This window comes from Ornithodoros turicata, chromosome 4, assembly GCF_037126465.1.
Source record: "Ornithodoros turicata isolate Travis chromosome 4, ASM3712646v1, whole genome shotgun sequence".
NCBI lineage: Eukaryota > Metazoa > Arthropoda > Arachnida > Ixodida > Argasidae > Ornithodoros > Ornithodoros turicata.
In genome coordinates, this window is record NC_088204.1 from 33418340 (window position 1) to 33439102 (window position 20763).

General features: G+C 45.4%; 1 long non-coding RNA gene and 1 pseudogene across 1 annotated transcript; one reads left to right on the forward strand and one right to left on the reverse strand.

Annotated features, from left to right (window-relative positions):
- The first annotated feature begins 6420 nt into the window (after positions 1-6420).
- On the forward strand, positions 6421-10046 carry LOC135392959 (uncharacterized). Its single transcript, XR_010422334.1, has 3 exons — positions 6421-6478; positions 7881-7957; positions 9972-10046. It is a non-coding gene; the product is annotated as an uncharacterized LOC135392959 (long non-coding RNA).
- Positions 10047-16635: 6589 nt separating this feature from the next.
- On the reverse strand, positions 16636-17846 carry LOC135392304 (uncharacterized; annotated as a pseudogene).
- Between the last annotated feature and the right edge of the window lie 2917 nt (positions 17847-20763).

The following is a 20763-nucleotide window of genomic DNA, read 5'->3' on the forward strand; positions in this document are numbered from 1 at the left end:
AATATTCCTACTATGTGCAGGATATACACAGAAATCAACACAGGAGTGGCCTCTTCCCCGTACTGCTGCAGTCTCACTGCAGCAGTACGGGGGAGAGGCCGCTCATCTTGTTGATTTCTGCTTGGGATACGCACAGCTGAAACGGTTTGCTTTCCAGTTAGTTCACCATACAACAGTCAACACATCACAATATCGTTTGGGAGCATCTCTATTGGCATACCATACTGTGAAGTTAGTGCGTCTGGTTGCCTTATTGGCTGGTACTGAGACAGCTGGGCTGACTGCCTGACTGGCGGAAGTAGACGCTCATCCATTTCCCTCGTCTGCCACTGCATCGTTGTATACTTGGCGAACCGTGTGGAACTCTGTGTGACAATGCCGAAAGCGATACTAAGCGCATAAAGTGTCCATCCAGCGGTTCTGCAATTTGGGTTGGATTGGTTTGCCGACCATGCTTGAAAGTTTAAAAGCGTTTTGTATGGCTGGAAATACATAATTCTGCGTGCCCCGATGGGAAATTTAGGGTCCGGATGCCAAGCTTCATTCACTGCATCTTGAACGTCTTCATTTTACCAGCGTTAAAGTACAGCACGTTCAATGTGAGGACACGAAACAGTGGGATGAATCATACGGTGAGAATAAGGTTGCCACGTAGTTGAGGCGTACGGCACATCCTGGAGTGGTCTGCGCTTTTTAATGCTGCAGCAGAGACAGCGTGACAGTGTTTCTCCTATTTTCAACAAAGAGTGATCATGTTCTGTAACAAAATCTCACTTGACACACACTGGCCAAGTCTTTCAGTGCGGAGGAACAGTCATGCTGCAGAAGTTGGCGTGAAATAATTTTCTACAAAGAAAAATGTACACAACGCTTCCCAAATTGTGGTAATAAAGATTAATTTACCTTGAACGTTGCTCAAGCCCATGTATGTCAGTGGAGAGCGTCCTTCAGAATTGCACTCTGACTGAACATCTGTACAAGCGTCCATGCACTTTAGTCATCAACACTTTGCGATCGGTAACGCCTGTTCCGTACAAGCGTTGCTCAAATTAGCCATATCTGACCCTCGCTGGTGTAACACAAGTGTTTCCCCTTCTGTAGCTTCATCGGAAGCGTCTTGATAAATGTCCCTGACATGCGAACCGCTTGTTTGAGAATTGCGGGATAGAAACGCGCCGTGTTTTAAGAGCATTGGACCGCTGCTACTCGTATCATCATGCCCTGAGTTAGGGTACCGGCTACCCTCGTTGCCGTCACATTGTTAGTTTCGCCGCTGTACCTTACGGAATGTATTGCTTGCAGGCTCTCACTCACGGGGACACTGACATTTCGCCAAAATATGCGTGATGGCATCCACATTTTTTGGCACCTCAGCGTACAGTCTGTTCTAGAGTGGTGTGTTTTCTCCCAGCTACACTCACAAGCAGTAAAACAAATGAACATTTGCCGCTAGTAGCTTAGCTCCGCATAATGGCAAATGATGGACTTCCGAAACTCGCTCACAATTGTAACATCACACCACTGGCTGCCAGCCTGCAACCCGGACGAGCTTGCTAACGGTTTGTTTGAACCACTGATATCGATTGTAAAAGGCTGGATCGCGGATAGGGAGCGAGAGCGTGCGGAAACCGGCCGCCATCTTACTGTACCCAAAACAGTCTCCGCAGCGATCATGGCAACCTCTTACAATTACGGTCGTACCAACCGTACCGGCAAGGTTATAGGGCCTAAATCTCTACAGGTGAGTCATTCTTTATCAAGGAATAAATAGGCGTCCATTCTGTACATTTATTTGACAATTATGAAGTGTTTTTGTGCTGCAAACGAGCACTGGATGCAGGTTGTTTGATCGCTCTTCCGAGGTTCAATCGACCGGAATCGACCACTCGTCACCGGAAGAGTCGTCACAAAGTAGTTGGTCACACGGGCCCTCTGGTACGAGGTCCTTTTGTCACTGGAACACTTGTCAAGGGGGGCGTTTCGTCATCGGAACACTGGTTGCAATGTTGACCCCGTTCCAAAGGGAATGCGTTTCAGCGTGTTTTACCAAAGGGATTAGTCCAGTGCCCGACCCGCACTTCCGCGAACCCGGATTCCGAAGACCGCTGACCGTACAAATTTCACGTCTTTGCTAAGGGCACGGAGAGCATGGAAGTGACAAAAACTCAGCGTGGGGCTCCGTTGCTGGGGCGCGGACAAATATTGAGAGACTGACCAAGGTTAGGTCAGGAGAGCCTTTTACGTATTTCACACGTTGGAGAGTGGGTCAGTTCATATAGAATATGCACCCGTCGAGACTGCCCAAGGTTAGGTCAATAGAGCCTTTTACAATTTCACACGTTGGAGAGTGGGTCAGTTCATGTAGAATATGCACCCGTCGAGACTGACCAAGGTTAGGTCAATAGAGCCTTTCACAATTTCACACGTTGGAGAGAAGGTTAGTTCATGTAGAATATGCACCCGTCGAGACTGACCTAGGTTAGGTCACTAGAGCCTTTTACGTATTTCACACCTTGGGGAGTACGGTGCGGTGAGTAGGTGGCAGGTTCTCTGTGACGATTATTCCGGCATGACGGCAGTTCCTCGTACGAGATGCCCTGTGACGAGTTGGCCTCCTTAACGAGTTCACCTAGGACCAGTTGGCCTGTGACGACCGGGCTTCTGACGAGTTCTCCTAAACCCACCTTTCTGCGGGAACGTTGAACACTATCATTCATGAACACCTCCAGTTTCGGAAAGCCGGGCCTCATCACCAAAGGAGTCCTCCTCCTAGAGGACAATGGACGCCCGCATACCGCGCATCTCACGACATGCACCTTACAGGAGACCAGACCTCGCCCCCAGTGATTTCCATCTCTTCGGGCCACTGAAGGCGTTTCTTGGGGGCCACCACTTCAGCTGCGACGACGAGGTCAAGAATGCGGTCCGATCATGGCTGCTACGCGTCGGTAAGGATTTCTACGCTGCTGGCATCCAAGCCCTCCTGAAACGCTGGGACAAGTGCATTAGTGCAGCTGGAGATTACGTTGAAAAATAAAACTAATTTCTCGCCTGTAAGTTCATTTTACTTTTGCGAAAAATGAAAAGTCCCGGTTTGACTTGAACGCCCCTCGTGTAATAATTATAATTCTTTTTAGAAGAGTTCCCCTTATTCTTTTTAGAAGAGTTTATAATTTTCTAAATTTGGTAAAAGATATAGGATTCTAAACCCTGTTTTAAACTGTTTTAACATCTCACCAGTGCATTTATTAAACAACATAATTATTTTTAACTAGTTGCATCCAAACCAATGTTCTGATGTATTATGACCTTTGTTGTCGATGCAACATAAAAATTGCAATAATCATCATCAATACAGGTTACTTTACAGCTGCCTCGACATACTCAAGAAATGTGTGCAGAACCTGTGTAGTGCCCACAAACTTTGATTACCACAGCACCTCTAAATGTAAAAGCATATGTGTCACGTGAGATTTTTAAAGATATTCATAGTGTATAATACCTTGTATTAACTGTTGTAGATCTAAGCCGCCTCTACAGTACACTCTCAGAAATTAAAACCTGCCAGGGAACTGTGACAATTGTTTCAGTTAATAGGCATGCTCATATATGCTATAAGAAGAAAATTATTTCTTGAGAATGCACTTCTCTGGCTACTGATGTTGTTTACATCTATCATTCATTTATCACATATTATATTCTTATATATTATTATTATTCTTATATCTATTATTTCATTATCACATATTTGATCACATTAAATTTGAAATTCAGCATATACGAGAAAATAAAAGGAGGGCAGTTGCTATTCATTGCTCATTCCAACCTAAAATTCATATTCATGCCTAAAATATATATTGTCATTGCAGGAAGGTCACGAAACAAAAAATGTAGTCTTTTGTGACCTCCCTGCACGTTCATTGTATCTTGAAAGGCATAAGTGCAAGAAATAAATATTGAACTTGAAAAATGTATATTCTCTTTACTCATCATCAGTGATCTTGTTTACAAGAGCATATCGTGTTAGACTTTTTTGTACAGACAAGGTACACGAGGGCCAATGACAAAATCACAACTGCTCCAAGCTCCAAATCATCCTGTTGCAGTTTGCAGACCATAAGTGTGTAGTGCAAGAGGGCCCTTACACATCAAAATGTAAGATGGGAGTCACAGTTAATGCAAAGTGGTTCCTATGAGAGACGTCCATGCTGAAGAAAATTGTGCAACCTGCGGAAGGTGCCATAGAAGATCTTGAGAAAGCGTGTCTGGTCTCACAACGGTGCTACGACGCTCCCTTTTAGATGACGATGATACTGATTGGAGTTTCAGATGTGCAGCTGCATTTTTTGGAACGTGCTCCACATAACAAGCATGACAAAGTCAGCACAGGATAGAAGGCTCCCGTCCCTACGCAGATTTGCTCACGCTGGAGTTCTATTCAGCAAAAGCATGTGTGTACGCAAGAAGGACATTCAATTTGGCACAACCGCGCCTGCAAATGATCAGAACAAATGAAGGAAGAAACAAACAAGCATTGAAGGGCTGTACTTCAACAAGAGAAGTCCTGTGTCTCAAGGAGGTGTTACCACTTTCAAAGTAACTTGATTAAGCTTACATCACTACCTGATTAACTGTCCTAACGAGCGTGATCTAATTGCGTGAAGTAATTATTTGGGCTGCTTCGGTGTGTCCATATTTGCGAGGCAAGGCACCGCTGTCGTTCACTAAAAGACTCTTTCTGCGGCGATGCTTGATATAAATCATACTAAACGCATACACGGCTAAAACAACGGTTGTGATTCTACAGAACGATCTCTTTCTGCCATGCGAGTATATCTTTACCCGGACCGTTCTTTGTGGAACAATGTTTGTCCAGAATGCAGCACGAGGGATTATATACACGGTTGTTGTTAATCTCACATCGTTTCGTATTGAAATATCGGCTGGGTGACGTGCTGTTGTACAATCCCCAGCGCTGCACTGCAGTGACGGTCTAGTTTCGGAATGCAAAACATGACGTAATTAAGAATCGAACGGCAGGACACCTGTGAAACACTGTTAGGATACATCATTATACTGGCACCTTACAAAATTGTGTGACGACAAACAGCGATCAACGCCTGCAGCGCAATAAATACTGACAATATCTGTTGCCGCCCATGTTTCTACGGGCGCACACAGCGCTTTAGGGCCTCCCAACATGGCGGTCCGAATGCTTGCCTCTCCCCCACGAGCCCCTCTCCCATGCGCGATCCAGCCTTTATACATAGAGATCAGTGGTTTGAACGTTTGAACCTCGCTCCCACTGGGCGCCTAAAGTAGTAGCGCAACTCGCGTATCTTTACTAAAACCACAAAATACTGGATGTTGCCATGCGTAAACATGAAGAATGGAATTGACATCGTGTTCGGTAACGATCATATTAAGGATCACGTAGTAAAGTTACGAAATGCAGCCGCAGTTTCGTACCGCGCAAGCGCAGTTGGAGGCGCGGAGGGTTCGCTGCGTCTGCATTCTCGCAGGCAGCTCTCACAGGGATGAATATGGGACCATTTCCTATTGCTCGCTCCCGGAGATCCGGGGGACGACGCATGGACCAACTCATTCCGATGAGGCCGTGAAATGAAACCAGGATGATCCGGGAATCATATGTGTTTGCTGCGTGTGAATGCGTGCTCGCACGGTTTAATAAATTATCCTCTAACATAAATAGCCTTCTTACATATCCAGATCTGCTCATCAACCTTTAATATGTATCCTTTCATCTCATTTCGGCTACAGTCGTACGCTGCCCACGTGTGTGATTTCAATCAGGGTAATTGCCACGACGACCACCAGACAACCGCCATCACAATGAAAAGCACAAATACGACAGCACTCAGTTAACTACAAGAAATGTGCGAAAGGCTCACCGTTGTTACTGGAGATTCCAAGAAGCAGAATTTTGCTTACTAAGCTCACACTATACAATCAGATTGCTTGAGCAGGTTCGTCAACGAGCGCGAAGTTAATTGAAATATGACGGCGGCGTGCGTCACTTTGGTCCTGATCGCTTTGACAATGTGCTGAAACCTATGTTGTTCGTGGAACAATAAGAAACAGAATGATGTTGGCCAATGAAAAAAATCAGTAGGTCGCGGAATCTGGGTACTTCGATGTGTGGTATCCTCCACGTGCTTCAGTTGTAACGTGCTGCATCACCGCAGAGCCCACTTTGTTCATTGTTTATGGTTGTATACAGAATAGTTATCAAAGTCATTGTGTCCTGGTGCACTTTTACTTCTCAGAGTTTGCGTTAATTACCCATTGTGTACGAAGCACGAATTGACGCAAGCGTGATCATTTGTGACCTTCAGAATCGCTGTGGATATTTGTATATAAGCCTGTCGTGTAAATGATAACGGCACTTACAACACCGACCAATACTTGTTAAAGATGGTATCGGCAACTTTCGTCTTCCTTGGCCTCTGCTTCCTCGGTGAGTATTACTTCTCTCTTCGCGTTACAACACTCGCGAGGAAGTGCGGAATTTTAAAGCGACCGCTATATAGGACCGACCATGGTTGTCAGTCCATCACGTGGTTGCAGAACTGTGTTTCCCGTACGCTGAAACTCTGCAACACCCTGAGTGATGATGATGACGAGTTGTTTTATTTGCGCATGAGTAGAGACGGCGGTAATGCGTCAACGAATGGGGAAGATGAGTAATATAAAACTTTTTAACATCATGTGAAATTTAAAACCCCGTGTCTTATAGAGAGTCAAGTAATGATGGAGACGACCGAAGTAAAACATTGGACTACTGAGTTTGAGCTTTATAAAGTAAAACATCAGGTTAAGAAAGTAAAGAGTAAAAGCAGTGAAACGTATCAACATCATACGCTATTTAAAAAAGGTCCCGTATCCTACAGAAGTTTTATACTTTTTCCAAAAGAAACGAGGCGTTCGTCACCCGCCAATACGGGTGGGTTAACCGGTACAGAGCGCGCATAAAGCTAACGAAAGTGCTGCTGCGGACGGCGTTCATGGAGAGCACAAGTGACCGGTGTGTGAGCATCTTTCAGAGGAACGTTACAAAAAAGGTTAAAAGACTTCACAAAACATGGTTGGCTGCGAAAATAAATTTCGTACAGCTTTGCTACTTTTGCTTGCGCAAAGATTTGCCGCCAACGATGGCCCAAAACGCAACAAGACCGCATCAAAACGCGTTCCACACAATGCCCAAAGACACTGACCATGCTATTTTTTTCCGTTCAGATAATGGCTAATACCCTTTTTTGCCAGTATCGCCTCAATGTGATCGATAGCAATAGCAAAGTATTTTACCGTCAACAAGTATTTCACAAAAACGACAATAACGGCTAGCGCGAAGGAAGCATCAGCTTGGAGGCTCTATTGTATTTGTTGTGTTCGTCCATAGATGGACCTCTAGCTCTCATCGGCTCCTTTGCCTACCCATTTTATCGTATATTTTGCAATGTACGGGACAACAGCAACAGCAGCAGGAACAAACAACAACATCTTTATTGTGAGATGATGAAGGGACGTTTCATGACCAGGGGCGATACTCTACCCAATTGCTGGTGCCGATGCGGAAAATGAAATCATGAGGGCATATAACACAGATGACATACAACAGATCGCAATGGAAAACTCATAATGCTATCTAAGAATATTAGAGAGCATGTCTGTTGAAAACTGTAACTTTGCAACAAAATCCAGCGAGCAGGATTGCAATTCTGTGCGGTGTCACTACGGTAACGTTAGCATCAAATGTACTGTACGCATTGAATCTGCTTGTATTTACACGGCCACGTGGGTTCTTCAAATAAATAAGGCAGAACGTTCTGCAGTAGTGGATGACTGAGTTTTATTTCCAGGAGCGCTTTTGTCCTGCCATGGAGGAACAATTGACCAGGTACTGGTACATCGGTGCCCTGATATAGAGTACAAAGGGGTGAGTAAATTCATGATAGAAATGTTTCTTCAGGTATTTTCCATTGTACGGGTTTCACATAAACGGATGTTGTGGTCTCTGGTTACGCGGAGTGATTTTCCAAAATGGTAATATGCAAACTGGATACATGGAGCTGGAGAAGTAGAAGGAAATATTGCCCAGAGTCTTCGGAGTACAAGAGGCGGGACACAAACGATAGCGCACGAGATTCACACCAGCGATGAAACTTGCAAAACAACACACACAAAACATACAAGAAAAACACAACACAGGACTGGGATCTAGGCCAGGTAGGTGAAATAGGGTTGTCCAGGGGAGTGTCAAGGGCCATGGATGGCGGGTTACTGACACAGCGGTGGCCTAATGCAAGCGGACTATAGAAGGGTGTAGGTGATCGGTAAGCGGTAACCGCATAGATGAATTCTCGACGGAAAACCGGCAACCGTCACCGTTTTTCCGGTGAGCCGACGCGAGCAATGGGAACTTCACCGATCTCTCGACGACAGCGGTGGACAGAAAGATCCGACGAAGAGCGGAAGAAGCCGCTCGAGGGCAGCCAATAGGACCGCTCCACGCGCTATCGTACCGCGAGCGGACGTGACCTTACGGCTGTGTCAACCTCTGACTGAGCAATTCTTCCCGCTGCTCCGTCAAACTCCTAAGGTTAGCGCGAAGAACCAAAATTCCCAGACCATCGTGGTTGTAATCAAGAGCAGACTAGAGTAAAGGAGAACTGCTGCGTTGAAGGAACTGACGACTCAGGATGCAACGAGAAAGAGCGACTACAGAAACGCCTTAGACGATTCTAATGCAGAACTACTCAACTCAGTTCAACTTCGTTTCCCTGTAGTTAAGTAGTAGGTAGGTTAGTTTAGTGTAGACTGCAGTTCACTCTATTTATTCTTCAAGGTAGTTAAGTTACCGCAAGTTATGACTACCTGCTCTTTTTTCATATAAGCTTTCACCTCCCTCCGCGAATCTTTCTGTAGTTCACTGACACTCAGAGAAAGGTAGAGCAGTAAGAGGAAGATGATGACGTCATTGAGAACCTCATTTGGCATACAAGTGTTTTGCGCACCTTACTCTCGTTACTTCCACATATATAATGGGGTGCACCCTATGCAAGACATCCTGCTCCTCCTGAGCGTCAGAACAATGAATACCTGCAATAGTGCACAGTCAAAAAGACGTTGCTTCCATGTGGATCCCAAGTACGTTTGGAACGTCGAGTCTCACGCTTATCACTGGGGTGTACACCGCTACCACCAAGATTCTACAGAGGTGTTTTTCATGAAGGGGGAGAGAAGGGGACGAAGAGAGCCCCGGCCCGGTACCATTTAATTGAAGGTATAACCCGGTCCTGCTGGGGCAGACATTGATTGCTATCTTCCAGCAAAGCCACGGCCGAGAGAACGGCCATGGCAGTACCTACGGGAGGGGGGGGGGGAAACTCCATCAAGCCTGACGTCCATTCAGTCTGTGAAGGTAGCAGGTACTGATTCAGGTCCGGACAAACCCTACGGGTCCAAATGGAAGTTAACTAATCATTTGTGTGCGGAAGGCAGTGTCAGCGAAATTGGCCTTTACCATTCAAATAACTCGGGGAAAATATCCTTGTTGGCTTGGAAGTGCAGACACGATTCTGAGGAAATAGTCATCCTGAGAGCTATTTATTTTAAGGTGTATTGGTGTTTGAACGTGAGTTTATAGCTTTGAAATAAATGAAGTGGAAAGTGGCCAGGCTGGTTAAAATCTGGTTAACCTACATAGTATTTATACAAATCAACTTAACTGCACCAACAAAGATGTACGTGAAGCAGTAGTTGAAATTACATGTCCAAGATGTAATTAGTAGAAATCTTAAAACTACTCAAGAAGCAGTTAATGCCTCTTCCTTCGCCGATGTTCACCCCATGCTCCCGATGCTCACTCAATGCTAACTTGAAAAGGCATCGGGAAAATTGCCTGACGCAAGGCACCTGGATGTGACCGTACAACTGCTCTTCAATTCCAGGGCAATGTCGACAAGGTGACGTCCTGCACGTATGGGTGCGGCGGAGACGGCACGTACCAGTACTACGGATTTTACGCCCCAGGATATCCGTGCTGGGTATGGAAAGTTCCTCTCTCTTTATGGCGGGCGTGTAATGGATACGGAAAGCTTGAATGACTGCAGCTCTCACACAGCCTCATGACGGAGATGTGATTATTTAAATTCCGTTCCCCTATTTAGCCTCTTAATAATGAGGCGACATGTCATGCTGCCGTGGATGTCAGCGTCGTACCGAAATGACAAATGATTGTATGTGTCTGTAGTTTTCAAATTTTGCTTCGTATACTTACTTCTTCGTTCATCTTCTATTTTGTATCAAATATTAATGGCCCGATTCCGTCCCAAACGGGGCACGGGTTATTGGGACTTAGACAGAAAGGGTTGTGGGTTTCCTGTCCTGACTGTCTTTCCAACTACATCGTGCATTTTATGTCATGTAGTTATCTCATGCTTAATTTCAGGGCAAGGACGTCTCTGCGGCGCCGAATGCGCCATACTTCGCGGGAACATGCAGCTACGGCTACTGTTTGCGTTCTTCTAAGTGAGCGGCTTTCAAATACGCGTGTGGACGACCAACTAACAGGGTATACATGGATTTGGATGGGTGGGTGAAATGCATATGCGTTAATAAAGACACGGGTATTCATGAAGCATTTTCTTGCTGTTCATGTGGTCGTTATATATATTTTGAGGTTGGCTTAAGATACAAGTAAGCTCGCAGATGGGTACATGTGTACTGTTGCACAGAAGTTCTGGTTCGGGTTGGCTACCCCAAGACGCTGCAGACATCTGTGGCGGAAGGGATTCTGCAAAATCTTGAGGGTCGGTGTAAGGTGGCATCCCCTCGTGATAGAGAGAGGCCAATTTTGATTCCGTACATGCACAGGGTATCACACAACTTGAAACAGATCGCGGCTAGAGTGAATGTCGATGTAGTCATCTCGGCTACAAAGAAGCTTGCTGAGGTTTTTAAATACGTAGACAAGCAGGCTGACCACAGTTTCGGGTGTGCGGTAAAGTATACGGATCCGTTTGTCGGGGTTTCCTCACACTTGTGGGAGACACCATACAGGCCAGATTGGCCGTTGCGTGAATGTCCGTTTAATGGACAATAAGGGTTATGTAGAACGGGTAGACAATGCTGGTGGGATGAGCATTACCAAGAGTACAAATGTGCCCTGTTATTTTGGGACTGCGTTAAGATAGCCTCTCATAACAATGACTCAAATGACTCGGGAGACAGTTGAGGCGGAGAGAATCGATCGCTCGAAAGGCCAGTGTGTCAGCACCGCGTCTATCAGTTTGTCTGACAAAGAGTTTTCATTTCTGCGGCGTACGCCAAGGTCGAATTGCGGGGGCACGCCTGCATGAAATGGTGTTTAGCTTTCCTTTCATTAAACTGTTAGAAGTGCGCCTGTGTTGTCGTCTCCCATCTGGGTCTCTAGCCTGTTTCACGTCAGTTCAGGCAGGGAGGTCAGGCATTACCATACTTGTTATCAGTTTACTCAACTTTTAAACCTCTTTCATCTGATATGTAGACATATATATATATATACCGGGTGTTTCAGTTAAATCCCCGGACTAAACAATTCACCAACAGGTGCACCAATCGACGAAATTTCTTTTTTACAAATATCTCTCCGATACCACGTACAAGCTGCGCACCGTGTGAATGAGTGGGAGTCGCTCATTATTTAAATAAAGATTCAACTGTGTTTCGTAAAAAAACATAACGTCTGAAGCAGGGCGCCGGTGACATTAATATGGGCACTACCCCTTTTCGGACCTTCACTGGCCACCCTCTGCCACCGGAGCGAGTAATTTGGTGCTGTAATTAATTGGCTACGGTTTACATATTTTGTCGCGTCTCGTCGCAGTGAAGCGCAATAGGACGCTCTTCCACTCCCTTATCCCCCAATGAATTATGTCCTTACACCAATGAATTACTCAAATGAATTACGTCCTATTGCCCTTCACCGCGACCAGCCCCAGCAGCAAATTAGCCGCTTCGGTGGCAGATTTCTATCGAAAAGGTGTCCCCTGAAGGTCCCAAAGGGGTAGCAGCCATTTTAATGCCGACAGCGCCCTGCTTTAGAAATTGTTTTTTTACGAAACTCATTTGAATGTTTATTTAAATAATGAGCACCTCGCATTCACTCACACGGTGCGCAGCTTCTAGGTGGTGTCAGACAGATACTTCTAAAAAAGAAAGTTCGTCGACTGGTGCACCCGTTCGCGAATTATTTAGACCGGGCATTTAACTGAAACACCCGGTATATCGTGTGCCTACCTCATACAGGTATCCGCTCAAACAGGCAGATGTTTAGGCATATCTAAAAAACAAACAAACAAACAAACAAAAAGATTTTGCGCATCAGTTTCTGGAAAAGGCGCTTTTTGATTTCATTTATATTTTGCCAGGAGCTGCAATTCGGTGTTAGATCTTTCATTTGACGTAAAAAATTCTGCATCAAAAGGCGTTCACTGGCGATTAGCGCGTTAAAACGCGGCCCTACTCTGCGTACGTACGTGCCGGAGCCCGGCTGGCGGTACCGCGGGATGGCGGGCCTCTGTCTATATTGTACAAGGAAAAGGACAACTTTGTGCAATCAAATGACATCTTGCTCGGGTGAACGCAAGTTAGGTGTGGTGTGGTGGCATCTACTTGGTTATTTCACCGATCCTGTCACACGCATATTTGTCGTGGCCCGTTCCTGTGAACAGCCATGTACATGGCTCGTATCAACAGTATCAACAGCCACGAACGAATTTTCGTTTTTGCAGCGTTTGCCTTGATGCGTTTCTTGGTGGGCCAATTAGGTATACTAGCTATGTCTTCTTGGAAGAAAACGCAATCTCAAGGTGCATTATTTTGATGACGTCGGCGTACTGTAACAGAGTTGAATATTTAACAGATGATCCAAGGTAATTAATGAAAATGCTGAAGAGCAACGGGCCAAGATTAGAACCGTGCGGAATACCTGACGAAGGAACGAAAACGTTAGAGCGAGAACCAGAGGCAAGAACAGAGCAAAATTTGGGCTCGCGTAAATAACATTCAAGAAAGCGGATGTGACACTGAGAGACTCTATGCGATTGCAGTTTCGAGAGAAGAATATCTTGATCTATTAGGTCGAATGCTTTGGAAATATCGAAATAAATAACATCAACTTGACCACGTGTGTTGACAATTGGAGAGACTATCGACGGAAGAGACAGAAGGTTGGAGAGTGTTGATCTCCCTGCAAGAAAACTATGTTGATTCTCTACAAACTTGCTTTTGAAAAAAGAGAGGAGGTTTGGAGGAAGCACTTTGGAGGAAGCACATAATATGCTGAATGGTCTATAATTTTGTACAATTAGTTAGTTTGCTGACTTGTGAACAGGGACAATTAGAGATGACTTCCGTTGACTATAGGAAAAACCATGAGTTTTAGCGACAAGTTACAAATATACCAAAGTGCAGGCGCAAAAATATCACAGTAAAATATCACAGTAAGCTTTGAGGAATACTGCAGGGATCCGATAAGACCCCGGTGTAGTCGTCGGTTATAGTCGACGGATCGCACCAACAATGTCACTCTCAGTAATAACAATGCACACCATTCATTTGTATACATCTCGCAGTCGTGCGTTGCCGCTGATGCAACTTACACCCGAACGATCCTATACGATGTCAAACAACACCTTTGTGCTTCTTGGGGTGTCTTTTTCGTCTCAAATATAAAATGCACTTCTGCGGTTCTTTACAGCTTGTTAACTGCGAGCGCACTACGAATACAATAGAATATAAAACAAAACTAAATAATCGAAATGTAGGTCGGCACCCTATCAAAAATTAATCTGGTGGTCCATCAGAAATCTGCACGGTACATCAGAACAATCTGATGTAAGTTGATGGTCCACCAGACGACATCTGATGTAAGTTGATGGTTCACCAGGTGACATCTGATGTATGTTGATGGTCCACCAGAGCACCCCTGGTGGAGCCTGACGTTCCACCAGACAACCTATGACGGAGCCTGACGGTCGTCAGACGACCTCTACACTGTTAATTTCAAAAGTCATTTTTTTGGTGTAATTTGGACGTAATCAGTGTGTAATCGTTTCAAACCTCCTCAATTATGCCATTTGTGGAAACAATGTTTTTCATCTGGGGTGTAAAATAGGTGTTAGAGCAAAATAACTCCCCCTTTCCAGCATATTTAGAACTGTCTGAGTGTAAAAATGGTGTTTTCAGTATACACAAAGTCCAGCTCTCATGTTGGCTGCCTTTTGTTTTCTTCAGTAATGCAAAAACAGAATGGGAAGTAGGGCACGCATATGCATGGTTGCAAGAAGTTTGTTTACTGCTCACTGTTTCATGCAGCACCTGATTTCCAAAACATACAAACTTCGATTCGATGTCATGAAAAGTTGAAAACTGGACATAAAGACACAAGTGAAGAATCGAGATGATTAAATCAGTACCTAACGTGGGTTTATAAGATACACGTCGCCTTTCTTGTGCACTTTTGTGTAAGCCTAAGAGCTCCTCAGAAAGAGATATTTACCCTGTTTTACTCTTTCATTGTATCCTTTTATAGATGGTTCTCTTTGGTCTGAGTCAGCTCCAGAAAGATATATTTCTTTGCTCTTTTATTGATTGACTATAGTTATTGAAGTCAGAGTTGTGTCAACCACAGGGACAGAGTTCGCTTTTCAATGTACCAACAGGGAAGCGCTGTCCCACAGTGTCCCCTAACAGTTCGATGTCTTTTGTTCAAGCTGAGAATCACATTGGGCTGGATGTTGGAAGTCCTCACACTAAATCAGATGCCCGTTGTGCACCTCTTCAAAGAAGCGGGGACCCGTGGGATGAGGTACACAAGTGTTACACAGAAGCGAACAGCGTTAGACAGCGGGTACAAAACCGTTCCGAAACAAGGAAGCTGCGGATTTGTGAGGTACACAGCTGGTACAGCACGGTCTACCGCATGAATACGACGTGTAGCTGATACCTTCAAGCATGCCTTCAAGCAGGGAATTTCCCAGTACACCCTATACCGCACTAAAACATGCAGAGCCTATCAGCAGACATGCAGTGACTATCATATTATACAATCCTTAAGGGAACCTACTCGGTTTGGAGAAAGCAGGTATTATTATACACATATATAACACGTGATGAGTCGCAGAAGCCATCCGCTTCATCCCAGCATAACTGTCGAATTTTCTGGTGACAGGGACCACATGCTCGCGGATCGCAGGGCCACGAATAGCTGTCGGTGTCTGAATGAAAAAAAAAAGGAACCTGTTAATGATGTGGTAAACCCGAGCACAGGCAACGTTAATTGACTGAATACGCTCTGTAAGACATGCTGTCGTTACGCGCTTAATGTCGACTAATGACAAAATTCGAGGAGCCCTGCGTACGCGATCAGGGTGTCTGCCAGGCAGCAAATTTTAAATTCCCTGACTTTTCCAGGTTTTCCATGACAATTACTTTGAGATTCCTTGACCACACCTATTGCAGAAAATAACATCGGCTCAAAATTTTAATATATGCCAACGTTCTTTGGTAACAAGGAATGGCGTTTGCAAACGCAATTTCGCAACCTAAGTAAAGCATAATCGATTTACAGTTCACAAGCCTTTATTAACTTTTATTATCTGTATTAAAATACAAACTTCCTGCATGATGGTCACTCTTTCAGAGAGTGAATTTTTTCTTGGAGCAAGGACGCCTCATGTTGCGCTTCGGCAATTATCTTTTGCCTTTTCTGTTCGAGGTACCTTATGAGGGAGGCCACCCTCTTCTTCTGCTTGAGGACCTCAGACTCGTCTTCCTTTTCTTTCTTCTTTCTGTGAAGGTCTTCTTTCCAGTTTCTATTCGCACTGCGAACTGATTCGATCATCCTGTCTGTGATGCTTATCTTGCCCACACCCCCAGCCGCCAAAACAGCGTCATGAACCACCCTCTCTGCAATAAGTGACTCTTCCTTTAAGTTTTCAACGAGACACTCTTTGTTGACAGAAAAACCTCTTTCAACGGCGGCATTGCCATGCGTCATGCACAGGATGATTTGAACAAATGATTGGAGGTCCTTCTCCCCTTGACACAGTTCGAACCACAGGACGTCTAGCCTTTGCTCGCTTCTGTCAAAGTCTTTCAGGCACTTCTGTGCCGAGCTCAGTGAACAAACCTTCACATATGACCGATGGGCCTTTTCTGCTTGCAGTCCAGTCAGCCACTGGTGCTGTGTGAGCGCTTCTAAAGCAAGCGCAAGCCGGTTCTTACCGGCGTCCTTTGACAATGCGCAGGCGGGATCTAGGCAGCAGGCGCCTTGCACCAACTTGTACCTCATGCAGGACCTCTCGATTATCTTTTTCACACATGCCTTGATCAATGAAATACAGTCACGCATAAAGTTGAGCAGAGTAAGCTGTGTCTGCTTTTTGATTTTGCGAAGCTCGGTTCTGGCTGCGAGACCGATGTCAAATGCGGACACAGAAATGTTCTCAAGTGTTCTCAAAATGTTCTCAGCCTGGTCCAGATCAATTTTGAGCAACGTCGGAATTCTGTTCGCAGCGTTCAAAATCTCGCTTCTAACGATTCGACATAGCAGAGACCGCAAAAGGCTCTCTATAGAGCTGCTGCAAGAAACGGGAGCATCGGTTTGTCGGTTTGAAATTCAGCCAAAAATGGCTCAAATTCCTCAGCAACAGAGAGCATGAATGCCAGTTTGACGGGCAGCATTTCGTCAGCTACTGCCTCCTCGATAACGGTGAAGCTACTGCAGGTTGGCTTCTTGTTTGACTTCTTTACAGAGTCCCCATACTTAGCCAGGTATGCACGGCCTTCCAGTGCCCTTGCGATCACTCTGCTGTTCTCTAGCCACCTCACGGCGCAGAACTTAAGCGGAAATAGCGTGCTGCCAGTGAGGCTGATATAATCTGCACGACGCGCAGGAACACACTTGAACAGATTGTAGGAACACCACCAAGTTCCAGTGAGTTTCGGCATGTTCCGCCTTGAATGCACCGTTGACGACGTGCAGCCCACAGCTTCCAATATCTAGAATGCGCTGAGGATTCCCCAAGTCACTGAGTTCTTTTTTTGATGGACCTTAGGAATTTTAAGTTGACATTTGGCTCGTCCATTGATATTTGCAGTATCTTCTTGCCTCTTACGCTTTCCGTCGCTTTCTTGAACGCGCGTACCAAGTTCTCCGCACGGGTATGCCCAAGGAAGCACGATGCGAGATACTGCGTTTTCACGATTGAATTATTTGAGTCCCAGTATCTGACTAGCACATCCATCTGCTCCTTCTGGCTCACCTTGTTTAGCGACTCGTCAAACGCGATAACCAAGAAAGGTACATTAGCAAGCTGACAGCAGCTTGCTCTGGAAGTAAGGGTAAGGGAAGTAAGTTGTCCATAACAGATTGTATACCCGACTTTGTCTTTTCCCAACCGCATTTTTGAAGCGATTTCACAGCCGGGGAACATGACGGGGAACAGTGCAGCAGACGCAGTGGCAGAACGAAACGATCCATGCGTCATTATGGTGTTTAGGCACCACAAAATTTCGGCCTTGGTGACACCTTTCTTCAACAGAAAACCTCCTATTGTGTCCACAGGAGGTGCCGTGCTAGTTGAGGACGTGCTCGAAACGTTCGCTGTACTGGTGGCAGCCGGCACACAGGTGTCCGCTAGGGTCGAAGTCGAGGACGGCACGGTCGCGGTCTTCTTAAAAAACGACTGCACGCTAACTTGAGAGCTGGTCTCCGTAGACCTCACCACAGCTTGATGCCTCCTACTTTGTGTGTGGCTAGACACCGAAGTTTTGCCCATGTTGCTGAGGGAGAACGTTTTCCCGCACCACACACATTGCGCGCTATTCGGGTCATTCGGGAAATCTCCGGGTTTGTCCAGCCCGGATTGAAGCAACACTTCTTGGACGATGACATGTCAAACATTCACAACTATGCATAACTCAGAACGTCGCCAACAGCTAGTAGACACGAACTGCGTATTTCGAAACTATACGAACAAACGCAGTTTTTGAAACGCCGCGGAGAATGCAAACAGCGGCGAGGGAGGCCGCTGTCGGTCGCGAAGTAAAACAATGTCTGACACTGGTTGACCGTGATTTCGGCCCTTGTATTTCGCAAACAAAGAGGAAACACTGCCTTTCTCACAAATTTTTCTTCTATGCGATAGTAGCCACTACGTATAGGCCCACCGTATTTTCTTTTCCCTGACCTTTTCTAACTTTTCATCGTATTCCCTGACGATTCCATGACTTTTCCAGTGGACTTGAAATTCCCTGACAATTCCCGGTTTTCCCGGTCGGTAGACACCCTGGCGATGCACGCTGTTTTCCTCTTCATGCGCACCAGTGTATTAAACATCAGACACATTCAAATAGCGGAACAAAACGCAACAAGTAACGCCACACAGAATCATCAACCAGATCGTGACTGATAACAGGCAGAAAGTGATGTAATACGGGACAAGGCGTACCTCCATGCACACAGTTAGGCGACAGTATTAAACGTCTGATCACTGACATGCATCATACGTTTGTCTCCTTACCTTTCATTCAGGCGTTCGTCCATGGCTCGAACATCTTCGAAATCCACGAAACGAAATCACCGTCTGCTCACATACGTAGACGCCAGCCACACAACGGTAAGACGGGTCGAGTAAGCCAGATATCCCACATTGGACACGCTCCGATCTAACCCTGGGAACGAGGCTTAGGCAGAACTGAGCACAGTCTCGAACAACTGCGGGGGGGGGGGATACCTCCCGGACCCCCCCCCCGCGCGTGTAATATGTACTGACCTAACCTAACCTAACCTTACTAAGGAATTACAGCGCAATTTATTACTAGCGTACGCGCGACTTCCGGTTAGCCTTGTTCCCAGGAGGGGGGTCCGATAGGGATGACTCTGGTTTACACTTCGCAAAATAAACTAAAGAACTAAAAAAGAATAAACTCCTCGAAATAAATCACGAAAAACTCCACGGTGTAAAGATAAAGCCGTAAAAATCAAGTTTTGCGATACAAACGCTTCAGATTCAAACCTTCAAAATAAATCGTCTCTGATTGGTCGACAGGCACGACAGCCTCAGAGCAGCGAAGGCTTTTGGCTCTCACGTCTCAGAATAGTTCCCCGCAGGGTGAGGCTTTTTGCGGTGGGCTGGGAACGAGAGTACCGAGTCTGGACGAATCGTTTGCTGTATTCTCCGCCGGCTATCAGGATTCTGTTGACACTGCAGTTATTAATGATTTGTTCTGCTGCTCGCCTGTCAAATTTGAGTATGTCGAACTCTGAATTCGTGTCGTGTCACCAAATGAGTTCCCGGTGTTGGTTCCAGCTATGGTGGACACCTGCTATATTATGAACATTATCGCGAACATCGCCATTCTCCTGCAGGGCTGCCTTGGTTGTGAAGTCGTAGAGTTGAAAAGTGATGATCGACGAAAAAGCCTGATTCCGATACCGTGTGGATGTGTTGTGTTTGTCCGTCTGTATGTGTTTGTGTGTGTTCCAGCCTCAGAACCGTAGAATCGTGAAATCGGAACCTGCCTGTGGTTTTCCTTGTGTGCCTACGTTCTGATAAACGCAGGGAACAGGTACTGGACAGACTCTCGAAATCCAATTATGCAAATAAGCTGCATATGAATGTGAAGAAATTGTTTGCAAGAAAAAACTATTTTCTCTCAGATGAATAACTTGAGTCAGCAGAGGTGCCCTAATTTTTTGTAACCAGCATACGGTAATCTCAAAGTGTAACGAAATAAGATTATAATTTCAGAAACATCCACATTGATTCGCGCACCTTCCTAGGCAACGATTTGCCATGCAAAAGCTGCAAAAGATGTATCTAGACATAATACTTCAAGCACTTTGTTTTCACTGGTCTTTGAATGCTCTGGAACGTAGAACGTGAAGAAAAAACAATGTACAAGTTTCCGGCGATGCAGAATAAAAAATAACAAAGACGGTTAAGAGCATCAACTGTTTACTATATACATAAAAACAAGACTTTCGTGCAGTAGGCTGCACTTCTTCAGGTTTGAGGACCTGTTACAAGTGGTGAAGCGTATACATTGATGATATTTTTGCCATCTGGACAGCTGACGAAACCTCTCTACTCTAATTTTTTGATCATTTTAACTCACAGCACAATTCCATCAAATTCACGTGCAACTACTCTCGAACTTCAATCAGCTTTCTAGACGTCACTGTTTCTCTCGAGTCGGGTAAACACGTCACAGATCTCTATAAGAAGCCGACTGACAAACGGCAGTACCTTCATTTCAACAGCCATCACCCTAGTATCCAAAAGCGAAACATTCCATTTGGACAACTCACACGTTTAAAACGCATATGTTCCACTACACAATATTTTTTGAAGCATGCAAAGGACATGTGCAATGACTTCAAGGAGCGCAGATATCCCGACGAACTCATCGACAATGCCCTAGCCAGAGCAACCTCCCTAGACAGGGAAAGGTTGCTTTCTCGTGAATCCAATAAGGCACAAAGTCATAATAAATGCACTTTCATTACACCTTACAACTGCGCACTCCGTAATGTAGGATCTGTGTTCAAACGCCATTTAAACATACTCCACACCGATGAATATCTCAAAGACATTTTCGCTAATGCTCCGGCTATTACATTTCGGAGATCATGTAACATACGCGACTTACTCACTTCCTCCCGCAATAATCAACAGAGTCCCGGTTGCGGTC